This window comes from Engystomops pustulosus, chromosome 2 (assembly GCF_040894005.1).
Source record: "Engystomops pustulosus chromosome 2, aEngPut4.maternal, whole genome shotgun sequence".
Classification (NCBI taxonomy): domain Eukaryota; kingdom Metazoa; phylum Chordata; class Amphibia; order Anura; family Leptodactylidae; genus Engystomops; species Engystomops pustulosus.
In genome coordinates, this window is record NC_092412.1 from 162209040 (window position 1) to 162228238 (window position 19199).

The 19199-nt window shown below is 43.6% G+C and overlaps 1 long non-coding RNA gene across 1 annotated transcript; it reads left to right on the forward strand.

Moving 5' to 3' along the window:
- The first annotated feature begins 378 nt into the window (after positions 1 to 378).
- On the forward strand, positions 379 to 18832 carry LOC140116642 (uncharacterized). Its single transcript, XR_011852879.1, has 3 exons — positions 379 to 445; positions 15379 to 15517; positions 18721 to 18832. It is a non-coding gene; the product is annotated as an uncharacterized lncRNA (long non-coding RNA).
- The last annotated feature ends 367 nt before the right edge of the window (positions 18833 to 19199 follow it).

Here is a 19199-nt window from a genome sequence, read left to right on the forward strand (position 1 = left end):
AAAAGATGTAATAAAAATTGATTAATGTCACACAGTCCTCAAAATGGTAGCAATGAAAATGTCAGCTCATTTCGAAAATTTCACCATAGGATTGGTTTTTTTTCCAGCTTCATAAACATAATCTAATATATAAAGCTGAGTGTATGTGTGTGTATATGTATGTATGTATGTCCACTAAAGGAATCTGTACTGTCGCATTAACAATCACCACATTTTGCACAGCCACTCTCTGTGACTTATGGGAACGTCAAAGACTTGTTTTTGAGCCGAAATTTTCACCCCACGCTTTCCAAAATCCACTTATTAACCACCATATACAGGAGCCATTTTGTGGCAGTTGGGAGCTGAGCCTTTATTGGTTGCTGTTCTGCCACAGGTCATTACTATGAGCTTTGAGCTGTGATTGGTTACTATAGGCAATGAATAGAAGATGCTCATGTGTAAGGTAAGATGGAGAAGGGATACAAAGATAGGGGGAGACTTTTCAGAAATGTCTGAGGTGAAAATCAGCTATAATTTTATAAACAGCTGTGCAAAAAGGAAACAAGCTTAGATTGGTTTCCATGGGCAACTAGAGAAGTTCTGCTCTCAGACACCTCTGGTAAATCCCCCCACAGACAGGCGCTGAAAAGAGACTGCCAGCAACAGTCTCTGGAATGAGACTGGTGGCGACAGTCACTGGAATTATACTGGCGGCGACAGTCACTGATATGAGATTGGTGACGACAGACAGTCACTGAAATGAGGCTGCCATCAGCAGTCAGTCATTGGAATGAGACTGCCGTCAGCAGTCAGTCACTGGAATGAAACTGACAGCAACAGACAGTCACTGAAAGGGACTGCCGGTGACAGACAGTCACTGAAAGTGATTGTCGGCAACAGACAGTCACTGAAATTAGACTGCCGGCGACAGACAGTCACTAAAAAAAGAGACTGCCGGTGACAGACAGTCACTAAAAGAGACTGCTGGCGACAGACAGTCACTGAAAGAGACAGTCTGAGACAGTCTATAGATACATATAAAATATTTTTTGTTAACCCATTCTATTTTGTTGTAGCTAACAGCAGTTATTTACTATCCCGGGCAACACTGGGAGCTACAGCTAGTCTAATATATAAAGCTAAGTGTATGTAATAATAATAATAATTCTTTTATTTGTATCGCGCACACAGATTACGCAGCGCTGCACAAAGCATGTCAAATCGTTCCCTGTCCCCAATGGGGCTCACAATCTAAACAAACTAACAGTATGTTTTGGATTGTGGGTGGAAACTGGAGTACCTGGAGGAAACCTACGCAAACACGGAGAGAACATACAAACTCTTTGCAGATGTTGACCTGGGTGGGATTCGAACCCAGGAATCCAGTGCTGCAAGGCAGAAGTGCTACTCACTCAGCCACCGTGCCGCCCTCACTCAGCCACCGTGCCGCCCTCACTCAGCCACCGTGCCGCCGTACGTATGTCCACGAAAGAAATCTGCACTGTTGCATTTACAATCACCAAATTTTCACTGACGCTCTTTGTGACCCAAGGAACGTCATAAACTAGGGTTTGAGACGAAATTTTAATCCCACGATTTCCAAAATACACTTATTAATCAATGTATAAGGAAGTCATTGTCTGCTGCTGCCTGCTGTGGCATGTAGAAGCTGAGTCGTGATTTGTTGCTATTCTGCCATAGCTCATTAATTTGAGCTCTCAGCTGTGATTGGTAACTATACGCTATTAGTATAAGACAGCTTACGTGTGAGGTAAGATGGATAGAGATAGAGAGATAGGGGAGATTTATCGGTTTTAGGAGGAGATTTATATATTTAGTTTGCTGAGGTAAAACTGTTCCAGTTGCCCATGGAAAACAATCAGAGATCAGCTGTAATTTTATAAACCGCTGTGGGAAAATGAAAATTGAGCATTGATTGGTTGCCATGGGCAACTAGAATAGTTCTGCTCTAAGACACTGCTGATAAACTTCAGAGAAACTCGGACACAGAGACACTCAGAGACAGTGACAGAAATGTTTCAGTAGGTCAGAGAGAGAAAGAGAGAGAGATAGAAATAAAATATTTTTTGTTAACCCATTCTATTTTGTTATAGCTAAGAGCTAAAGTTTTTATTTCACACCATCCTCCATTATTTGCACCTATGTTATAATGTTCTCACGGAGGGTTCTGTTATTGTGTGGCTAATACATTGGCACACATCTAAAAGTGACTTTGTTTGGTGTCCCCTGTGAATTTAATGTTCCCTTTGCTGAATATTTTGGTGAATATACACATGTGGGATATGTATGAACTCCGCACATCTTGCTCTTTTAGGAAAGTATGTTTTCTTTATATAAGTATTCTGGATTTGTATATATTTTAGAGGAATTTTTGAATTTTCATGTAATTTTGGATTTTATTGCTGTTTGCTGCAAAGTTGCATGAAGGTGGTGTTGTGTATGAATTTAAAAGTTATTCTTGTTTACATAGTGATTTCTGGAAAAAAAAATGATTTTGACAGAATAGGAGCTTTATATTTTGTGTGTTATATATTTTTAAACACTTTTGTGGATAGCAAACAAGTATGTCTCAGTTTTTGTTTTAGCAGTTTTGGAAGTGTAAACTCTTGCTGTTGTGTATTGTGGTATATATGAATTTGCATACGTACGTTATCAAGGCATTTTCAATACACTTTTTGTGTATTGGTGCCTTTACTTTTTAATATGCTTTATTGATATATTTTGCAGGTTGTGACTGTCTTATAATTTGTAGCTGAAAAGCAGATGTTAAGTTATTTCAGTTTTAGTGATATTATGATGATTTATTTGTGTGAACATTTCAATATGAGGCATTTGTGAACTCTACACATGTCCATCTATTACATTTAGGATATGTTGAGGTAAATATTTACTGTTTGGAACACATCAAAGTCAAATTTTAAGGATTTTTTAAATAAAATGTTTGAATCAAAATTGCATGAAGGTGCCTATGTCTAGAAACTGTTTAATGCAATTCTGAAAATGGGGCATGTGTCTGCTTTCGGAAAATATGTGGTTAGCTGCAGTTTACTTTAATAATTTTTCAAAATTGTAAAAATTGTTTTGGCCAATAACTTGACAAAATATACAGAAATGCCTGGCAGTGTATCGAGCGCACAATCTTAGTGAATTGCGTCGTAGTCCATGATCGTCGGACAACGCACAGCGGGGATGGCGACAAGACCGGGTAGGTAAATGTGCCCCATTACGCATTGCATATGCTATGATGATTTACATGCATAAAATCTATATACGAAAAAGTAATTGCATATTTATACCCCTGACGAAGCAAGGTGGTGTCCACCTTTGGTCTGTATAGACCTGTGTATGTGTCCATTGTCCTCTGTTATTCCTCTGGGTAATGTTCAATACTAATTGTAAGCAAATTCCTTGACTAGTTCTGAGGACTATACCTTCTATACAAGCTTATTGTGATTTATTTTTTTAGATCTTATAAAGTGTTATTTTATGCATTCTACTTTTTGTTTCCCCTTTTTTGTGGTGTTAATTGCATATTTTGAAATAAAACAGCACCTGGTTTTGCATCAGCTGGATCTGAGTAGCAGTCCAGCACCAGATTGTGAGGAGAAAGGTGCGCTCCCAGCCACCGAGATTCAGGACCACAACTAGGAAGTTGACTGGCAAATGTGCACAGTGTGGACCCCTTTTGTGCACAGTGAGTTCCCTGGCCCTGGGAAGGTAGCGGATTAGTTCCACCTTCTCCATTGCCTGCATGGGGTTGTCAGCTCCTGTTTGCCTATGGGAATCCGGGCCCACAGTTTGTACCGGAGACAGGTGTGTTGGGATGGGGTGGCTCTTCAGCTTTCTTCCACGATCCAGTAGATGGTCAGGTTAGTGCTCCTGGATCTGTGAGAGGGGCAAAACAGATTGGGGGTAAGCTGTCATTGGGCAACAGTCGGTTCCTTCAGACGTCAGTGATAGTGATGGGGTAAAGGTCGAGGAGGTACATCCAGTATAATTAGATGAAGTTGGAAAAGGGGAGGTGTTTTGAAGGGCCACATGGGATGTGCCTAAACCAGAGGTTAGAGAAAAGGGGTACTTGTGGAGTTTTTCTCCCTCCTTCCCTTGGAAAAGTTCAATCTGAATTGTGTAAAGGTCACAGAATTCAATAAAAGGGATGTAGGCAGCTGTTAAGGTAAGGTTTTGAGAGAGCTTCAAAATTCCCAGTGGAAATGTTCATTCAGAGGCAAGGGTTTGTAGAAGGAACTTAACCCCTTAAGGACGCAGGGTTTTTCGGCCGATTTCTCGCTCTCCAACTTCAAAAATCCATAACTTTTTCATTTTTCCGTGTAGAGACCTGTGTGAGGGCTTATTTTGTGCGTAACAAATTTTACTTTCCCGTGATGTTATTTATTTTAACATGCCGTGTACTGCGTAGCTGAAAAAAAATTCCAAATGTGGAAAAATTGAAAAAAAACGTCACGTGCGTCACGTTCTTGTGGGCTCAGTTTTTACGACTTTCACTCTTCGCTCCAAATAACACGCCTACTTTATTCTTTGGTTCGGTGCGATCGCGGTGATACCAAATTTATATAGGTTTTATTGTGTTTTAATACATTTTCAAAAATTAAACGAATGTGTACAAAAAAGAAAAAAAATTTTTTGCCATCTTCTGACGCTAATAACTTTTTCATACTTTGGCGCACAGAGATGTGTGAGGTGTCATTTTTTGCGAAATGAGGCAACGTTTTCATTGCTTCCATTTTGAGGTCTGTGCGATATTTTGATCATTTTTTATTTCATTTTTTATGTTATGTAAAAAGGTGTAAAAGTCGCATTTCGGACATTTGGGCGCCATTTCCCGTCTCGGAGGTCACCGCCGGCCGTAACCGTTTTTATATTTTGATAGATCGGGCATTTTGGGACGCGGCGATACCTAATATGTTTGTGATTTTTACTGTTTATTATGTTTTATATCCGTTCTAGGGAAAGGGGGGTGATTTGAACTTTTAATATTTTATTAATTTTTTTTATTTTTTAAACTTTTTTTTTTATTTTTTTTTTCACTATCTTTTAGACCATCTAGGGTACATTAACCCTAGATGGTCAGATCGCTGCTACCATATACTGCAATACTTCTGTATTGCAATATATGGCATTTTTGCAGCACATTCATTACAATGAGCCACTGGCTCATTGTAACGAATCTGCAGCTGCCAGATAGCCTCGTGTCAAAAGAAGACACGAGGCTACCATGGCAACCGATCGCCGCCCCCCGATAACGTTCGGGGGCGTGGCGATCGAAAAAAAGATGGCGGCGCCCGCGCGCCGCCGTCTTTTAAATGCCGCCGGCGACTTTGCCGGCGGCAACGGGGGGGTTAATAGCCGCGATCGGTGCTAGCACCGACCGCGGTTATTAGCGGTGGGGGTTTTATGCATTTTGCAAAAACCCCCACCTTTGTATGAAGAGGACTCAGCCCGTGAGCCCTCTTCATACATCCCTTATACCTCTGCGCCGTAGAGCTACGGCGCAGAGCGTTAAGGGGTTAAAATAGTTTGATAGTTATGCTTAGGTTTTCTTTGGAGGAATTGGTAAAAGAATTGAGTTTCGGTGGATTAGCAGGGCATCTCCTTACTCCTCCAGTGCCTAATTTTTGTGTGTTGCCTTTTGACATTGTCCGCAAGAAGGAATCCAACAAGCTCAGGTGATTCATCACCTGTCTTATCCAAAGGGTTCATCTGTCAATGATGGAATAGACCCTGATTGCTCAGTGGTTTATACTTATTTTACGATGCACTGGGGTGAGTAAGTACAGGAGGGTGTCACTGTTCGCCAAAACAGATGTGTAAGGTGTAGCGGTTTTAAATCCCGCTGGCTAGTGATAAGACTGTGGGCTCCTTTACAGTCATGGCATTTCTGGGTATTGAACTCTATACGCTGAAAATGGAATGCAGATTGCAACATTTTATGTTGGAGAGGTTGAAACATCTAAAGAAAGTCTCTTTGAAGGAGACTGCAGACCCTATTGGGCAAATTGAACTTTGTATTTTGCATTATTTCTATAGATATTATTTTTTTGCTGGAAATTAGCAGGTACAAAGCTCTCTCATATAAGTGGAAGCACTACGTACTGGCTGAGTCAGAAGTCGGAGGACCCCTATCAAGTGGATCTCTGGAATCGGATAGCAAACGGATCAGTACAGCCCAGGGTACTTGGGCTGCCTATTCAGAGGCATGTAAGAGCTGTGAAGCACAAAGTTTGCAGTATGGTGGTATTTTGTAGGATCAGGAGGGATTGCTGGTTTTGTGGGAGAGGAGAGGGGTCAGAGAGAGCAGGGTTGATCAGTGTCAAAGCTTAACAGGATGTTGGCTGGGTTGGCTTTTGATTTTAAGGCTACAAGCTTACCTGATATTACTAAATCATTTTGATTAGGCAGGCCATAAAAATTTGGAGGAGGGAGGGCCTGTGTTTGGATAGCAGCATCCAGTTTTTTTCAGATTTGGGGGATCACCTTCAGTCTGTTTGTAGGTCTGATTATAAACAATGGGGGATATTTATCAGGGCTTCACAGGACCTTGTCTCGGGTCGCTGACGCAACTGTGCACCTCCGTGTGGGCCACTGTGTTTACCGCGCTACTCACCGCGCCATAATCCAACGGCATCTACGTGGATCCTAGTGCGCTTTCCCGTTAGATTTAAAGGGCCAGCGCAACGATAATTGGTGCTGGCCAGCTGCCCTTCATGATAGATTCCCAGCCCCTTCCTGTGTTCCCTGTCGGATCTTTGTGCCTCACAGCCTTAGAAAAAGCTTTACTCCTATGTCCCATGCAGGGCCGGTTCTAGACAAAGTGGGGCCCTGGGCAAAACTAAATGTGGGTCCCCAAAATAAAACTATTTTATGACCAGTCACAGTCAGTAAGAGGCACCCTTTAGTATGGTAGAACAAACTGTAATATGGGTGAATTTTATAGTAGATAGATGATAGGGAGAATGATGGGCAGCACGGTGGCTCCTTGTTTAGTCCTACAGGCTTGCAGCGCTGGTAAACATCTGCAAAGCGTTTGCATGTTCTCTCAGTGTTTGCGTGGGTTTCCTCTGGGTCCTCTGGTTTCCTCCCACACTCCAAAACCATACTGGTAGGTTGATTAGATTGTGAGCCCCATGGGGTTAGTGACTGATCTGGCAAGCACAGTGCAGCGCTGCGTAATCTGCAGCAAAGAGAACGTTAAATCCATGGGGGACACCAAACAATTTTTGCAGAAAATTGCACTGAGCATCACACAGATTCTCACTATCATTATACGCTCCCTTATACAATGGTAACCCAAATAAATAACTATATATCCATAAACCAAGCTAATGAGATAACAAAAGTCACTTTTAGATGTGTGCCAATGTATTATCCGCACAATAACAGAACCCTCTGCGCTTCATAAGAATTTGAGTGAAAACGTCATAACATAGGTGTAAATGATGGAGGACGGTGTGTAATAAAAACTTTATTCCAGAACATGTGTGTGTTTTTAGTGTTACATATAACTTTATGGACATGTTCTGGGTTGCAGTGTTAATATGTAGCCACATTAGGCCAAGAGGATTGAATGTTCATCGGATCAATTGTGTCAATTTTCGCTAAAAAAATGATGACGAAATAAAAGGCAATAGAGAGAAAGTGTGTTCTTAGATAGTTTTGGATAGGAGAGGGTTAAAAACATGAATATTAGTTGATATTATTCCTTATAAAAATGTAGTAACATATAAAGTAAATATTTCCATTATCTGTGAGGTGTAGCAGCTCCTGTGTGCAGCAAACTCTCCCTGTAGCCTAAGAATCTTAAGGGGGGTTTACATTTCAGAGGGCTGTATCTCTGGCTCTGTGACACATAGAACATCACTTCCTATGACAGAGGAGAGTCTCCTCTTTTAAATGAATCTAAATTTGTGTTTCTAGGTGTCAGGAAAACTGAGATATTAACTGTTAAACTGCCGTTGGGAGTGATTTTTATATATATAAAAATGGCACCTGATATTCTCACTTTAAACCTGAATATCTCTGGATCCATGGCACCTAGAAACAAAATTCAAGATTCATTTGAAACAAGAGATTCTCCACTTTCATGGGGCCATGGGCAATTGCCCACTTTGCCTACCCATAGCGCCGGCCCTGGTCCTATGCGTTTATAGTGATTTCCCATTGTGACCTTAATTACATCCTGACTCTGCTGCCTGCCTTGACCTGTTGCTACGTCCCCGACTCTGATCCCGTGCTGCCCGTCCTGACCTCCTGCCTGTCCCCTGCCTAACGTCTGTGTACCTCGCCTTGGCTGCACCTGTGAAACGACCTGGTGGTACCATGCCGCAGCAAGTACAACCCACTTTGCGGCGGGCTCTGGTGAAAACCGGGTGCCACTTAGACTCCGGTCCCAAGTGTCGGATTAGATCATCGTCCGCAGTGGTCCAGTGAGTTCACTACCCCTGGAGCCTGAGACATAGCCACTGAAAAATGCATATCATCGCACAAATAATAAGCCCTTGCATGGCAACATTAACGGAAAAATGTAATATTTTATATCTCAAAAAAGTACTGCATGAACCAAACTATGAAGATCTTAACTGTTAACACTCTACCTAAAATCTGTTTCTGATAGTTTGCAGATTTGCAAATGGGGGTTTCTAATATAATATATATTTAAAATTTCACTATAACCAATAATGATTCCCAAAAAAGTTAATTCTGAAATCTCCTTGAAAATACGGATTTGTAAGCCTCATGACATAAATTATCTAGACATTTTAAAAATTTCTAAAACATAAAGCAGACATATGGAAAATATTATTTAGCAATTCAGTATCTAATATCTGTCATCTAGTAATTTAGGTGGTAAAACTACCTGCCTGACAACAAGATAATTTTGAAAATGGCAAATATTTTATTTATAAAAAAAATAATCAGCCAAAATTTATCATTAAAATGAAGTAAAATGAAGTACAACATGTGATGAAAAAACAATCTCAAAATCGCCTTTATATTGCTTTGAATCGCTTTGATAAGTAAAAGTGTTCAAACCACATAAAGCAACATATGTCAGAATACAAAAAATGGGGCTGAGCCTTAAGCTATAAACTGGCTACGTGCTGAAGGGGTTAACGCTAGTGTCTTGGTCCTTATTTCCATTGCTATGGAGAGGGGAAGGTTGAGCAGCTTTCACCCTTCCCCTTTACTCCAGGCTTGCAGTTGCTGTACATCTTTTTTGCAGTGCTATTTTTAAATTAGCTGCAACTGTATGAATTTGCATAAAGCACCATTGATACTCCCTAGAATTGTGGACTAAGTACTTGAAGTGCAGAAGATGTGTTGGAGCTGCTGTAGCTACTATTCTATAGCAACTACTAGTCACTGGGGCTTATTTACTAAGGGTCCCACTGACGCATTTTCGTCAGGTTTCGCACGCAAACGGATCTTGCCGCATCGGCGTGGGCTTTCATGCGACAGAAATCGGGGGACAGACCATCAGACGATCCAATGGATTCGGACTAAGCGCAGGATTTAACATTCACATTTGTGTCGCACTCAATGCACTAGAATACATGGGGAGGAATATGGTGAACTCTGGCGGACCTGATCGGGGAAGCAACACAAGCAGGAAATTGGGTGCACAATCTTCTTAAATCACAAAAGATGTGCATTCTGGCAGACATTCCGGATTGGGGATCACCCAGGACCAGATAAGTAAATGTGCCCCAGTATGTCTCATTGTCATTAAAGAGCATCTACCACCAGGATAAAGGACTGCATGCAAATGACCTATAAGACTCATTTGCATACTGTCTTTCCTCCTGGTGGTAGAGACAAGAAAACATGAAAACTTATACCTCTATTTAAAATCTTGAGGCAGAAAACACATGATCTTACAGGGAAATGACAGGGAACGCTCTTGCATAATTTCTCCCTTTGTTGAACAGGAACTCTTCTTTAGAAGTCACTGTTGCAGTTTTATCATTATTCATCATCTTATGCCATGCATTTTGCACATCAGATTTATAATAGGTTTCACGAGGTATTAATGGCCAGAGCACGGGCGTCGCTAGGTCAAAAGATCTGGGGCTCGTGCCCCTGATCTTTTGGCCAGTGCCCTGAATCTCCTCGGGTCAGCAGATCATCTGCCCCGCTGCCCGGACACAGATCTTGATGAGAACGAGTGCGCTGCTTTTCCCTGCAAGGACCTAGCCTCCGGGAGTTCCAGAGGCTGAAGGACCTGTGATGATGTCATGATCACATGACCTGCAGGGGAAAGCAGCGCACAGAAAGAGAGAGAGCTGCATCTGTGAGGTGAGGAACATCATAGGGACTAGGGAAGGGGGAGAACATTATGGGCAATGTGGGCAGATTATTTACTGGGGGGACTGTGTGGGGCACATCATTTACTGGGGGGACTGTGTGGGCACATTATTTACTGGGGGGACTGTGTGGGCACATTATTTACTGGGGGGGCTGTGTGGGGCACATTATTTACTGGGGGGACTGTGTGGGGCACATTATTTACTGGGGGGACTGTGTGGGCACATTATTTACTGGGGGGACTGTGTGGGGCACATTAATTACTGGGGGGGGGAATGTGTGGGGCACATTATTTACTGGGGGGCTGTGTGAGGCACATTATTTACTGGGGGTCTGGGTGGGGCACATTACTTACTGGGGGACTGTGTGGGGCACATTACTTACTGGGGGGACTGTGTGGGGCACATTACTTACTGGGGGGACTGTGTGAGGCACATTACTTACTGGGGGGACTGTGTGAGGCACATTACTTACTGGGGGGACTGTGTGGGACACATTACTTACTGGGGGGACTGTGTGGGGCACATTACTTACTGGGGGGGCTGTGTGGGGCACATTGTTTACTGGGAGGACTGTGTGGGGCACATTATTTACTGGGGGAACTGTTTGAGGCACATTACTTACTGGGGGGACTGTGTGAGGCACATTACTTACTGGGGGGACTGTGTGAGGCACATTACTTACTGGGGGGACTGTGTCGGGCACATTACTTACTGGGGGGACTGTGTCGGGCACATTACTTACTGGGGGGACTGTGTAGGGCACATTATTTACTGGGGGGACTGTGTGAGGCACATTATTTACTGGGGGTCTGTGTGGGGCACATTACTTACTGGTGGGCTGTGTGAGGTACATTATTTACTGGTGGGCTGTGTGAGGTACATTATTTACTGGGGGGGCTGTGTGTGGGTCACATTAGTTACTGGGCGCTGTGTGAGGACATTACTTACTGGGGGCTGTGTGGGTACATTACTTAGTGGGAGTCTGTGTGGGGCACATTATTTACTGGGGGGCAGTGTGAGGACACTACTTACTGGGGGGCTGTGTGGGCACATTACTTACTTGGGGGCTGTGTGGGTACATTACTTACTGGGGGGCTGTGTGGTCACATTACTTACTGGAGGGCTGTGTGGTCACATTACTTACTGGGGGGGCTGTGTGAAGACATTACTTACTGGGGGGGCGGTGTGTGGGCACATTACTTACTGGGGGGCTGTGTGGGGGACATTACTGGGGGGCTGTGTGTGGGCACATTACTTTCTGGGGGGATGTGTGGGGCACATTATTTACTGGGTGGCTGTGTGAGGAAACTACTTACTGGGGGGCTGTGTGGTCACATTACTTACTGGGGGGGGGCTGTGTGGGGGACATTTCTTGGAGCATGTTCACACATGTCACTAGGACAGGCCTCGGTTTGATCTCATTTGCGTTTCTAGTAATACAGTGATGGGTAACACGCACCTGGTTTTGTTTAAATGCAAGACAAACGTGTTTAACGCAGCCTTACAGTATTTGGGGAGATTGTTAGGGGCAGCAGCAGGATAACACTGCCAGGGAACAAAGATGTAGGAACAATGAGGAACATAAGAGGTGATGATGGGGATTTCTCCTTTCTTCTCTGTAGCTGTATATACCAGAAGTAACCTTGTTATTGGCACAACCACCTGTGAGGGGGTTATGTACAGACGGGGCATTACTGAAAGTGCAATACACATGCATTGGGGCCTGTTCCCCGAATCTTTTACCACCCTAGGAACGCCCCTGGGCCAGAGTGAATGTACCATGGGGGACTTGAATTTATTTGCTTTTGAGAAGTTGTACTTCATATATATGTCTACCACTAGAGATGGACGAATCGATTCTAATGATTCTAACCTCGGTTAGAATCTCAGGAAAAATTTGATTCGTCACGAAGCCAAAGTTTATGCTGATTCGTGGGAACGAAGATGTTTTTTCCCCTCATGCAGGGGCAGACTGGCCATATTACCCACCGGGATTTTTCTCAGTGGGCCGCTCAGTCTGGGGCCGCTCCGTCCCGCGGTAACATCTCCGTGTGTGCCGGCGTCGCACAGACCATGACGCCGCGCTGACGTCACAGTCTGTGAGCCGCCAGCGCTCACAGAGCTGTCACCGCGGGATGGAGTGGATGAAGCACCGGAGCTTCGGGGGAACGCCAGGAAAGATGAGTTCATGGTTTGTTTTTTTCCAACTGGCAGGCTGTATACACGGGGGCTGGCTAGGCTGTATACACGGGGGCTGGGCAGGCTGTATACACGGGGGCTGGGCAGGCTGTATACACAGGGGCTGGCTAGGCTGTATACACGGGGGCAGGCTGTATATATGGGGGCTGGGCAGGCTGTATACACGGGGGCTGGCTAGGCTGGCTAGGCTGTATACACGGGGGCTGGGCAGGCTGTATACACGGGGCTGGCTAGGCTGTATACACGGGGGCTGGGCAGGCTGTATACACAGGGGCTGGGCAGGCTGTATACACGGGGGCTGGGCTGGCTGTATACACGGGGGCTGGCTAGGCTGTATACACGGGGGCTGGGCAGGCTGTATACACGGAGGCTGGGCAGGCTGTATACACAGGGGCTGGCTAGGCTGTATACACGGGGGCAGGCTGTATATATGGGGGCTGGGCAGGCTGTATACACGGGGGCTGGCTAGGCTGGCTAGGCTGTATACACGGGGGCTGGGCAGGCTGTATACACGGGGCTGGCTAGGCTGTATACACGGGGGCTGGGCAGGCTGTATACACAGGGGCTGGGCAGGCTGTATACACGGGGGCTGGGCTGGCTGTATACACGGGGGCTGGCTAGGCTGTATACACGGGGGATGGCTAGACTGTAAACACGGGGGCAGGCTAGGCTGTATACACGGGGGCTGGGCAGGCTGTATATATGGGGGCTGGCTAGGCTGTATACACGGGGGCTGGGCAGGCTGTATACACGGGGGCTGGGCAGGCTGTATACACGGGGGCTGGGCAGGCTGTATACACGGGGGCTGGCTAGGCTCTATACTACATGGGGGTTGGCTGTATACTGGGGGGGGCTGGCTGGCTGGCTATACACGGGGAGGGCTGGCTGGTTAAACACAGGGAGGCTGGCTGTATACTGGGGGACTGGTTGACTATAGACTGGGGGGGCTGGCTGGGTGGCCATATACTGCAGGGGGGAGGAGTGTATATATATATATATATATATATATATATATAAACATGGAAAATTCAAGTCCGCACAGTGGAAACAACTCCTTGAAAGGAGGGGTGCAGAGCCCCCCAAGGATCTTGGCCAGGTCCTTACTTGTATATGAAATGGAAATGGCAGGCAGCACTCCAGGATTCAAGTCAAATGAAGGTGATTTTTATTGGAACAAGTGGCGACATTTCGGTGTCATACACCTTTCTCAAGCAATTTTACAATTTTACAATTTTACACTTGGGGTATAAATAGGAAACACAATGTGCAAATATGCATAGAGCGTGTGTCATTAAAGTGCCAGTGCATTCTATAAAAAAATTGTAAATATACTCATCTTAATATAAAACATGTTATACAATAAAATGTGCATATGCTCTGAATACATAAATAGATACATATGATATGAACAAGCATAAATATGTTGAGTGTCGTTACATAAGTGAAAATAAAGTGCAATATTTGGCTAAGGAAAGGTTAAAATTATCCAGCAAGCTATGCAGTTACTCCTCTGGCGTGGAAGCCTCACTATTGGTATATTGGCCCATCGGCATCTGAGGAATGACACTGCGCGTGCGCCAAAATTCGGCGCAATGAAATATGCAAAGGAACAGAAATGCACGAAAAATGGCTAATAGGTAAGTATAGTACAAAAAGACGTCAAAGTTTATTAAAGTTTTCAAACAAGACAAACCAATCTAAAGACATTTAAAATCATTTAAAAGACATAATGTACAAATACAACATAACGGTGACCCTGGTATGTGTCAACCGTACCGCCGAAGTCCAATCACTAATAGTGATATCCAAACACTCAAGGTTAGCAGGTATGCAATAAAGCCTATCTTCAGTAACCAACAGGACCAGTAATCACCATATAACAAAGAAGTATCAAAGATATTAAGCCCCGAAACAGCCAAAAATGACGAAGTACAAGTGAAAACCTGATAATGGTACAATGCTAGTTGTGAAAAAGCTGGCACTCGGGGCTAAGCCCAATGAAAAAATGATGTATAAGTGACACTAAGTGTCGTATACAAATCCTGTTGTGATGGCATACAGGTGGGAGGGTGGACAACGGCGGAAGGCTACCCACGCGTATCGTCGTACGAGACGACTTCCTCAGGGGTGAATAGCCAGGAGTGTGCTCAGCTCACCTTAAATATGATCCCCGGCAGTGTGCAGGTGATGCGCGTTAGGCTAAATTGTCGGCGCGGGTACGGAAATACACCAAGTGGCCACCGAGTATTGACGGTCTATTGCGCATGCGCACACAAAAAAATTTGGCGCATGCGCAGTACATCTCAGTGACGGCCAGGCGGCCATATTGGATTAGGGCCGCGAAACTAAGAAAAAATCATGCTTATGGATATGTGTGTGACAACGAATGGGTAAGTATGACTGGTAGTAGTGTGGAAAAAGGTGCCCAGCGTATGACAGGCGCAACTTTGAAATTATATATGCCCCGTCTGCGGTAACGCTGGTGCATTGGTGTGCAATGCGATAACGCTGGTGCATTGATTGGTGATTTCAGCCACTGAAATGGCCTTAAAGGAGACACTTCCAGCAGATGACCAAACTCATTTGTTTGACACATGCAAAAAATCTACAGCACAATTGAGAAACGAATTGGAACAGATAAAAAGACAGAAATGGCTCCGTGACGAGGAAGATTACCGGTCTGGTCATGTCTACAACTGGCAAGGACTTTCAGGACGAGGGAACGAGATGCCCATCAAAGACCTGGGAAATAAGAAAAGACACAAATCCCCCAAAAAACCCACTAAAGCAACACAACGAACATCCAAGGATCCGGATGGCGCGACAACATCTACTGATACCCCTGTTTTTTTAGACTCCACACAGACCCCAATAAGGGAAAACGCACAAGGCGGGGAGGCAGACGACATTTCAAATGGCGAAAACACCCGAACCCTACGACACAAGGGGACTATCCAGAGGTCGACGACAACCACGAAAAAGAGAGCATTGTGGTAAATATTTCCAGTAAAACTCTTTCCCCTATAGAATTGTCAGTGTTATCTAAAGGCTTGTCATTTAGCCCATGTTCACAGCCAGATTGGTTCCAGATAGAATTGGACTTATGTCGACTGTATCGTACCTTAAAGCTTAAATATATGTTTGCTAAGAGTGTGGAAAGAACGCCTGATTCCACCAGGGCGCTCGATCCTAAACAATGTGCCTTGTACAAAAAAAGCACATACATGCCACAGGTAGAAAATGTTGTGATTGAGACATTCAAAAATGCCGTTCATAGGGACATTACTGAGTTAAACAATAATTATACGGGGCGGTTAGGACACCCTAATATGACTGCTGATGAAATCTCTGCCCTGTTTCGGCTTGCCCATGACGGTGACATCACAATTAAACCCGCTGATAAGGGTGGTGCTGTCGTCGTCATGGACTTGCCGAGATACTTGGCTGAGATCCAGTGACTCCTATATCCGAGATACTTCGGATTTTTTGACCAAACTGAACACCACTGACACAGGGACATATAATTCACCGTGGTTGGTCTCATTTGATGTAGTATCCCTCTACAGATCCATAGATCACCATAGGGGATTACAAGCCATCGAGAGGAAACTTGAGGGATCAGAGTATCATCCAAAAGAGCGACATTTAGCGCTGGAACTGTTAAAACTTATACTCTTTAACAACTATTTCCTATTTGGTAGTGACTTTTATGTGCAGTTGAGAGGAGTGGCGATGGGGGCCAATGTGGCCCCCACCTACGCCAGCATTGTGATGGCTGACCGGGAGGAGAGGTTCATCTATGTGTCCCACCACTTCCAACATGTACGGAGGTGGTGGCGATACATAGATGATACCTTCCTCATTTGGACAGGCTCAGAGAAACAACTGGATGACTTCCACAGGTACCTAAATACAATAGACCAGGACATTAAGTTCACGTTGGTTAAATCCAAAGAGAACATACAATTTCTAGATGTGACAGTAGAAATGACAGATGAAGGATTAACCCCTTAAGGACGCAGGGTTTTTCCGCTCATTTCTCGCTCGCCAACTTCAAAAATCCATAACTTTTTCATTTTTACGTGTACAGACCTGTGTGAGGGCTTATTTTGTGCGTAACAAATTTTACTTTCCCGTAATGTTATTTATTTTAACATGCCTTGTACTGCGAAGCTGAAAAAAAATTCCAAATGTGGAAAAATTGAAAAAAAAAAACACGTTCTTGTGGGCTCAGTTTTTTCGACTTTGGCTGTGCACTCAAAATAACACCTCAGCTTTATTCTTTGGTCCAAATTTATATAGGTTTTATTGTGTTTAATTTTCAAAAATTAAACGAATGTGTACAAAAAAGAAAAAAAAAATGTTGCCATCTTCTGACGCTAATAACTTTTTCATACTTTGGCGCACGGAGATGTGTGAGTTGTCATTTGAGGTCTGTGCGACATTTTGATCATTTTTTATTTCATTTTTTATGTGATGTAAAAAGGTGTAAAAGTCGCATTTTGGACATTTGGACGCCTCGGAGGTCACCGCCGGCCGTAACCGGTTTTATATTTTGATAGATCAGGCATTTTGGGACACGGCGATACCTAATATGTTTGTGATTTTTACTGTTTATTATGTTTTATATCAGTTCCAGGGAAAGGGGGGTGATTTGAATTTTTAATATTTTATTAATTTTTTTTATTTTTTTCCCACTATTTCTTAGTACATTAACCCTAGATGGTCAGATCGCTCCTACCATATACTGCAATACGTCTGTATTGCAATATATGGCATTTTTGCAGGTCATTCATTACAATGAGCCACTGGCACATTGTAACGAATCTCCAGAAGCCATGTAGCCTCGTGTCAAAAGAAGACCCGAGGCTACCATGGCAACTGATCGCCGCCATGGAACAATCTAATGTACATATATTAATTGTGTTTTACATATGGCACATTCATTTGCCGGCGGCAATGACAGTGTTAATAGCCGCGATCGGTGCAAGCACCGACCGCGGTTATTAGCGGTGGGGGTTTTCTGCAAAATGTAAAAACTCCCACCTTTGTATGAAGAAGACTCAGCCCGTGAACCCACTTCATACACTCCTTATACCTCTGCGCCGTAGAGCTACGGCGCAGAGCGTTAAGGGGTTAAGGACCTCACTATGTACCAAACCCACAGACAAAAACAACATTCTAAGATATGAAAGCTGTCATCCAAGACCCATGTTTCGCTCATTACCCCTCAGTCAATTGTTACGCGTAAAAAGAATTTCCAGTGATACACAAAAACTCAATAGAGATCTTAATTACATGGAGAAAAAATTTGAAAAAGGGGGATATCCCAAGAAAATCATTCATAAAAATAGAGTTCAGGTAGACAACATGAACAGACAAGATTTATTGTGTACTAAAAAACGGAAGGACATGGACAGACGAATCCCATTTGTCACGACTTTCAATGATTTGAGTCAAGAAATAAACAATGTAGTAAAAAAACACTGGTCCATCTTGCGGAATATAGATATTCACCTCCCAGAATTAGAACCCCCCCACCTTATCTCCTATAGATGAGCCAGAAATATTAAATATGTATTGGTGAAAGCAGATGTAGGTCCTCTCAAAACACGCACCTAGTCAGGACTATGGGGTAAAACACGCACAGGGTGCTTTCCCTGTAGATCCTGCATGAACTGTCCCCATATGATCAAAGGCGAGACATTTACGTATAAAAACACAGAATATAAGATTAAACATTACCTTGACTGCAACACCAGTTATGTTATTTATATGCTTACATGCCCATGTGGCCTAGCGTACATTGGGGAGACGACATGGAAGTTTAAAACTCGCTTTACACAACATAGGTATACGATTAGGAAGAAGAAATTAGATCTCCCAGTCTCAAGGCACTTCACGGAGAAAGAACACACTGAAAGCCAGCTGAAATTTGTGTTGATAGACCATGTACCTCCCCTCAGACGTGGAGGGAACAGAGAGAAGATCTTGAGAAAAATGGAATTAAAATGGATATCTAGATTAAACACTTTAAAACTCAACGGGTCAAACGTTGAGTTCAACCTAGGTAATGTTTTGTGAGGGTCAGGCCACAATTCTTGCTCTTGGTGTCTGGAACTATCATATTGATCCCCAACTGTTTCTAGATAGGAGATTTTTTGCATGACTGTTGATATTCGTCTCTTTTTTCTAGATCTAACATCGTCTTTCAATATCTGAAACCGAATAGAGAATATTCAGCAAGCCGAATGACAACCCTCCAAGTGGAAGAAAAACCTTTTTTTCCTCACTATCTGGCCTCTATTCTTGTTATTCTGTGTTTATCTAGATATTAAAACTCAATTTTTTCTAATATTTGGGATAAGTGTGGTGACAACAACTTCAAGATTATACATTAGAGTGATAATTATGTCTCCTTATGTCTCCTTATACTGTCCTGTGTTCACACTATTTATGGCCAGAAGGGTGGCGTCATTGTTCACCATGAGAGGATGTGACCATAATATATGTTCCATCCCCAGTAGTGTGAACATTGCCACTATTAGGGATGTGATTGTATCGCAGCTTTATCCCCCTGGCACTTTCACTCCAGTGCTATATGCACATGTTTCTGGACGCAGGTCTTACCGCTATACGGGTGACAGGCTAAAGCCGAGTCCACAGTGACCACCT